Here is a 7872-nt window from a genome sequence, read left to right as displayed (position 1 = left end):
AGTGGTGCTGGAATCAGCGCAGGGAAGGGCTCCCAGGGGCTTGCTTTTGCAGGACATGCAGTTGTCCAATGCGGAGCTAGTGCTCCCTATTCTTAATTCCAAAATGGACCAGTTGGGCAGAGGCGCCTTGATGAGGCTGCCTACCACTGGTAAGCCCGACCCTTGTCCAGTGAAGGATGCCAAGAAATATTTGTCACTTTGCCCGCCTGAGGATGGTCCCTTCCTGGTCCACGAGGATGGGTCCCTGTTAAGAAGGCATCAGTTTGCTGCAGTAATGCGCAAGGCGCTGGCAGCATGTGGCCTGTTGGCCAGTGAGGTTGCCCCTCATTCCTTTCGCATTGGGGCAGCTACCACCGCTGTGCATTGGGGCCTGTCCGTTGACAGGATTAAGGATCTGGGCCGCTGGAAATCTGGAGCACACTGGGGTTATGTTCGGACATAGCGCTGAGGTCCAGTTGCTAATGTTATTTTGTTCATTCCCAGTCTGCCTACCCTGCACATCTGGATAGTCAGGAACAGCAAAGTCCACTGGGCCAGCAGGAGGGTGGCAGAGTCTGGATTCGGACGCAGGCTCGGACTCCCCGACCACGTGTGCGCCTCCTGGATATCCAGACAAGGAATGCGTTGGAAGGAACTTCTCCCGACGGTGTGGGCGAAGGTGTCTGCGGAAGGCACGCTTGTGGCGATGGTGGTGGAGCTGGGCAAGAACGATTTTCTGGAAGCTCCTGGCTTGAGCCTGCGGACTCGCATGCAGGAGGACTTGGAAGAGTCGAAGGTAGCTCTTCCCGGACTCAAAATCGTTTGGTCGCAGCTGCTTCAGCGATGTGTGTGGCGAGGTAGCTGATGCCCAGCTGCCACTGAGAGGGCCAGGAGGCGTGTCCAGAGCACAGTGGCCAAGAAGGTTCTGGCCTGGGGCAGGATGGTGATCCGCCTGGGCATTACCTTCTGAGATGCGTCCCTTTACAGGCTTGATGGGGTTCATCTGTCTGTGACTGGGGATGATTTGTGGCTGACCTCCGTGTCAGTGGGGTTAAGGAACTGGTTACAGATGTGAGTGGTTGGCGGTGAGCGTGGGTGCTTGTGTGGCAGATAGGTTCTGGTTCAGGTGATAGGGATGGGAGAATGCTCTCACCATCCCTGTGTGGAGGGTATTTCGTTAAAGGAATCCAGGGACTCAAATGTGCCCCATGCCAGAGTCCAGGGGGACATCTGGGTGGCAGACATAGTCCGTTCCTGACTTTTTGCTTATCCAGGTGTTCACCCTTGGCTGACCTATGCTGGAACCCTGGGTCAGTGCTACCTGCATGGCAGGGAGCTAGTTGAACCAGAGCCTATGCGACCACTCACTTTCTGTAATCAATAAAGTTATGGCCTAAATTCTGCCAAAAACCAAAACTAAAATTTGAGTCAAGTGTGAATTTATTTAGGGGGGAGGTTTCTGGGTCTGAACACGCAAAACACACACACATCCAACAGCTGTATTTGCCAAGAGATTGCAGGATCAATATGGATTACGGCTAATGTCATGCGAACGAAGATTCAAAAATTAGCAGTGGGAGTGTGCGCTGGATGCTAATGTGAACATACCACATAATCCTAATTTCTTAGTATTTTTTTGACAACAAAAATAGTTACTCCCATACATCTTCAAATATATCAACGTTGATGTTATAATAATGGCAGTGATTACGACAAAACAGAGAGAAACGGTTTTGGTTCTCGTGGTGCTTATTTCTTCCTAATTTTCATAGTCGGTTCTCTTGGTGGAAAGGAGACATTCACTCAGTTGGACATTCACTCAGTTTCAGTATAACTCAGCCTCCCAGAACAAACAAAAGAGGTGAATAAGCTTGCTGATGTCACCCATTTCACGGGCTGTTGACACCTTTGCTTCCCCCCTCCTACCAGAACCTTCATTTGAAAAAGAAGGGGAGAGGGGGAAATCTCTTGTCAGCAACAATTGGACTAGCCACTCTTTAACTAACAAATTACAGCGAAAACATTGGCTTCCTGTCCTTTCATTTAAGCTCATTGATCATTCTTCCCAGTAAACAAGGCAGTTGTGGGCTTTTGTTTAACTTGTGCTCTCATTTTGTGTGGGGTGTTTTAAAGCACAAAAAAGTGCTCTTGAGGTCAGTCTGCTCAAAGAAAAGTGGAAGGATGGATGGCAGCGGGACAATCGGGGAGGAATCTGGTCAGGCAGAGCTGAGTGGGATTCACTTGAGTTAAAGCAGGGGCCCTGCAATAAATATTCCAATGTACAATGGATGAAAGAGAAGGTTCAGGTGAGAGAAAAGGCAACCTCAGGCTTCAGTCACTCTAAAATATTTGCCCAGTACAGAGAAGCTATACATGCACATATAGAAACAATTACTGTAATTTAAATAGAATACTAATTTAATTCAACAATATTATTTCAGCAACTTAATGAAATGGTCTCTAACACATCTCACTGCAGTGGGGAGCAAGACTGACTGAATAAATGTGACTTGCCTGGTGTCCCAGTGCCAAGGTCCCTGTGTTTATAGATCCTTATTTTTAAATGGGGCAGTTCCTCAAATAGAGAACTGCCCTCCCTAAGGAAGGGCACATGGCTACCCTAGCTTGGCCCCTTCCTTCCACACACGGTGTAGGGCCAGCTTAGGCTAGGCTCTGGTGCCTAAGTTCTCTCTCTCTCTATAGGTAAAGGTAAAGGGACCCTGACCATTAGGTCCAGTCGTGACTGACTCTGGGGTTGCGGTGCTCATCTCGCTTTATTGGCCAAGGGAGCTGGCGTACAGCTTCCGGGTCATGTGGCCAGCATGACTAAGCCGCTTCTGGCAAACCAGAGCAGTGCACGGAAACACCGTTTACCTTCCTGCCAGAGCGGTACCTATTTATCTACTTGCACTTTGACGTGCTTTCAAACTGCTAGGTTGGCAGGAGCAGGGACCGAGCAACAGGAGCTCACCCCATCGCAGGGATTCAAACCGCCGACCTTCTGATCGGCAAGCCTTAGTCTCTGTGGTTTAACCCATAGCGCCGCACCTGCGTTCCCCCCTCTCTATACTATTAATTGTCTCCTATAAAACGTCTTATTTAAAATTGATAAAGTGTTACTATACCCTACAGCAGTCCCACAAGACAGGCTGGGATTATTTTCTCCATAATGCAGATGAGATTGGAGATGGCCTCACCAGAGCCATGAGTCCATGGCTGATGGGAGAGTAGGAACTTCTAGGGTCAGTCACTCTTCTCCATGAAGGCCTTCATCTCCAAATGATATTCAAAAAACTGAAGGCTTCAAAAGCAAAATGCCATAAAAACATATGAAGGGTCTGCTGGATCTGGCCAATAGCCCCTCTAGTCACTGTGGCCAAAGATGTACCTGTGAGAATCCTGCAAACAGGATTCGAACACAGGAGCCCAAAATGTTTTGGTAGGAGACAGTAAATTTTGATGAACTAACCACAAAATGTGGAATCACTTTGCCCTCAAATAATGCATATCACTGTGGCCATTCATATATTCTAATAAAGGTCTTGGGAACACAAGAGGCTGCCTTCTACTGAGTTGGTCTCCTTAGAAATATATATATATATATATATAATTTAAAAATTGTCCAGTAGCACCTTAGAGACCAACTAAGTTTGTTCTTGGTATGAGCTTTCGTGTGCATGCACACTTCTTCAGAGTACCAAGAACAAACTTAGTTGGTCTCTAAGGTGCTACTGGACTAATATATGTCAGGCCAACACGTCTACCTACCTGAATTTTGGTCTCCTTAGTTCAGTATTGTCTGCTGTGAGTGGCAGCTCTGGACATGTTGCTGTGTGTGTATGTGTTGTGTTTTTCCCTGTCTCCCACTCCGCCAAGATCATCCATGATGATCAAAAAGCTGAAGGTGTTTGGCAGCATGACACTCCCCTCCATGAGCATCACACTCAGTGTGAACTGGTGCCTGTTCCTGAATTCTTCCTTGTCTCCTTCTTTTGTATGAAATGCATTGTATAGAGTTGCCATCATTTTTATTGGCTATTCTTCCATGCTTTTAACCAGCAGCCCGACATATCAACATTAAAAGTAGGAAACGCTTCTTCTGGAGGCGTGTGTGTGTGTGTGTGTGTGTGTGTGTGTTAATGTAATTCTTTTAACGACACTGAGGTTATATTTATGATATTGCCCCAGGATTAAGGATTGCATAAATAATAATGGTAGTGGCAAACACTTCACCGGCTTGATATCTGCATGTCAAGCTGCTGCTAAAGGCACAGGAGCAGGGCCAAAATTAGGTGGCCGGCAACCTGGGGCTTTCTTAGGGATGCAGGTGGGAACCCTAAACAATAACTGCACACAAAGTGAATTCCAGACATGCTCCCCTCTGTTGCTGCCTAGAGAATGGAGGTGCCAAAGCTGTGTGTATATTGATGCTTAATACATAGATGGTATGACAGCATTTAAAAAAAGATTTCCTATGCTTCAATACCAGACAACAGTAAGATATGAGAGGACTGAACCTGTGCAATTTTAATGCAAGGATCTTTCTTTTGGAAAGACGTCTGTGTGACAGGCATGAAGAAAGCAGTGCAAATCCTTTCCCCATTCTCGCTCTCCCCTCCCACGCCTCTTCCCGGAGAAAACCTTGTCATTAATGCAACAGATTGGTACAATTGGCCCGTAGAGTAGATTATTTAGGTGTCACATGTCTATTTTCTCACTCTCAGCAGGGGAAAACTTGTTCACGGTTCTGCTGATAACATGATAATATCCCCGATGTGCCTAATGATTAATAATGTATTCATAAGGCTCCTTGCGGCTTCTGAATGTATTTCCTCCTGCATATGGTGTAAAATTCTGCCTAAGCAAAAAGCCCCACAGCTGAGACGGGTAAATGGAAGTGGGATTGCCACATGGTCAGTTTTCTTTTGCCTCTGACTCCTGGTGTGCACTTATACGTGTGTGTTTGTGTGTGTGTGTGTGTGTTTAACAACTCGGCTTCAGTGCTAGGTAATAAACATACATTTATATATGAATTAACATATGCAGAGGAGGCCTCTACCCTGCCCATCTTCCTAGAGATCTGGCATCCCTAAATTAAAGGGTGGTAGACATTTTCTATTTAGGGAAATGCTGGCAATTTAGCATTCAGACTGCGGTTCCTTCAACATTTGCCAAATACCAATCAAACGCTCCTTATCCTAAGCTGCAGGGTGTTTATATGGACTTTTTATATACTGCAGAGTTTTGAGGAGAGTGTGGCCACTGGTGGTCTGAAGGAAGTCCACAATACTGGTGTCTTGAGGAACAGGGGTGAAGGCCTATAGCTCAGTGGCAAAGCATCTACTTTGCATGCAGAGTCCTCAGGATCAAGCCTCATCATCTCCAAGTAAGACGGGGAGAGAAGCTTAGAATCATAGAATTGTAGAGTTGGAAGGGATCCTGAGGATCATCTAGTCCGACCCCCTGCAATGCAGGAATGTGTCTGAAACCATGGAGAGCCGCTGCCCATCAGTATAGCTTAGAGTACTGAGCAAGAAGGACCAGTGGACTGACTGGGTATAAGGTAGCTTCCTATGTTCCTTCGGATCAGCCATTGCAGAGTTGCAGAGCATCTGAAATCCCAGAGAGCCCCATGGACCAATTGACTGGCTTGGTATAAAATAGCTGTCTCTTTTCCTGCGGCAATAGATATCATAGACTGCCCCCCCCCAACAAATATGTTTTCCTATGTTTGTTAACCCTCTCCCCTATTGACTGAGTGACTGATTAATTTAAACCTTTCTCTACGGGTTTTCTCCATCCCTTTCCCTGTGTTTTGGCAACTGCTCTCTCTCTTGTTCTGCACTGTCTACTGATACCTACAGATTCTCAGCCAGCAAGTCAGCTTCCTTCAGTCCCGTGTGGCAGGAACTTTGTGTTTGTTTTCTTCAAGGTCCATCTGGGTACTTTACAATAGTTCCACATTCACATGCCTCTCCATTTGTATGGGAAGGATCCCCAAATCTTCTCCCCTCTCACTCATCCTTGTCTATTCCCCAGCCTACTACATGAACAAAAAGTGGCTCTCCTTTTTGGGGAGGACTCATTAAAAAAAAATGTGACTGCTGCTGTTGCTGAAAGGTTGGCATTAGAATTGTGGAAGGATCCCTCCCTCCCTCTTTTTTACTAGTGGAGAGGGAGAGAAGGATGACAGGTGGTCTAAATCCAGGCCCAAATTCCCCTTCCTTTCAAAAATCATTTCTTTTCTAGACACTTACATTCTCCTATGGAATATGGAAAGGACATTAGCACAGACTGTAGCCTAATAAGACAATAATGCCTTTTATGTTGCCTTCCCCCACTTGGACACCTTCCACTGTAGCCCTGAGGTACGCTCCGGGCGAAAACATTGTCAGGTGGAACAGAAGATTGGAGATGGAAAAGGGAGAAGAAAATCCTGTCTTGCCCTTGATTGTATTCCCACCCATTATGCCAAATCCCACTCAGAGATCTCTCTTGCATGCTGCTGGAGTGCCTGAGCATGGATTTGCTGCCTGCCCCCCCCCCTTCCCATGCTGCCTGCATGTTTTAGAAAGTAGTCCATTTCAAGAACAAAACAGTAGTTGCTACCAGGAATCCAAACATTCCTGGCTGATTGACAGAAGGCCACCCAAAGTCCTCTTTGTTTGGCGCAGACAACACATCTTCAACAGCTAGGTGTTTTTATCTTTTCAGCGTGCACATATTTTCAGCGGGTCTGGGTACGGTAAAGATAAGCATGTACATTCAGCCTGTTTGCATAATAAACAACTGTGTTAGCCAAGGTCTAAGTATTATTCTCAGCTGCTGTCATTTCTGGTTGTTGGTTTCTAAGTGGTTTTAATTGTAGCAATGTTTTCTTATGTCTAATATGTTGTTTTTATGTACTGTGCCAGAAACTGCCTTGTGACTACCTTTAGTATGGTCTAAAAGTTCTGTAAACAAATAAAATTTATATAGCATATTTCAGTTATTAAAAAGCCACCCCATAAACTCTAATCAAAATATATGTTTTCAGGGATGGCAAAATCTGTTAATTTTGATTCTCCCAGTTTCTCATTTTTCCAAGCTTAAATCAAGTTCTTCACATTTCTTCAGCAATTTGCAATCAGCCTCCCTTGTAAAAAAAACTAAAAACAAAACTCATAAAAATCTATCAAGATTTTAGTGCAAACATGTTCCGTCTCTCTAGCCCCACATCAGGTAAAATCCTTCACATCTGGTTTCCAGGTAGGTGGGTCTCCTAGCGAGAAAAAGGTCAATGGATGGTGGTGATCTTCCCAACACCCCAGCCTGTGCTGGTGATCCACCAAGTAAAAATATAAGAACATAAAAAAAGCCTGTTGGGTCAGGCAATGGCCCATCTCGTCCAGCACCCTGTTCTTACAGGGGTGAACCAGAAGCCCATGAGAAACCTGCAAGCAGGACCTGAATGTAAGAGCACTCTCCCCTCCTGAGGTTTCCAGCAAATGGTATTCAGAAGCATACTGCCTTTGACTGTGGAAGCAGAGGACAGCAATCATGGTTAGCAGCCACTGATCCTCCATGAATTTGTCTAATCCTCTTTTAAAGCCGTCTAAGCTGGTGGCCATTGCTGCCTCCTATGGGAATGGGTTCCACAGTTCAGCTTTGTGCTGCATGAAGAGGTCCTTCCTTTAGCCACCATTCAGCTTCATGGATGCCCACAAGTTCTAGTCTAGTGCTATAAGAAAGGGAGAAAACCTTTCTCTATTTGTGCCATATGTAATTTTATAGTAGAGGAGTGGGGCATTAACGCTACCATAATACCGTTTGGGCTTGTCTCGGTCTTCTGCCTATCTTCACTGCAAACCTTTTTACGCTTTTATGTTGCAAACCACTTTGATATTTCTTTTA

The sequence above is a fragment of the Podarcis gaigeae genome (assembly GCF_964106915.1).
Source record: "Podarcis gaigeae genome assembly, chromosome: 7".
Lineage (NCBI taxonomy): Eukaryota > Metazoa > Chordata > Lepidosauria > Squamata > Lacertidae > Podarcis > Podarcis gaigeae.
This window is presented reverse-complemented; position numbering follows the sequence as displayed.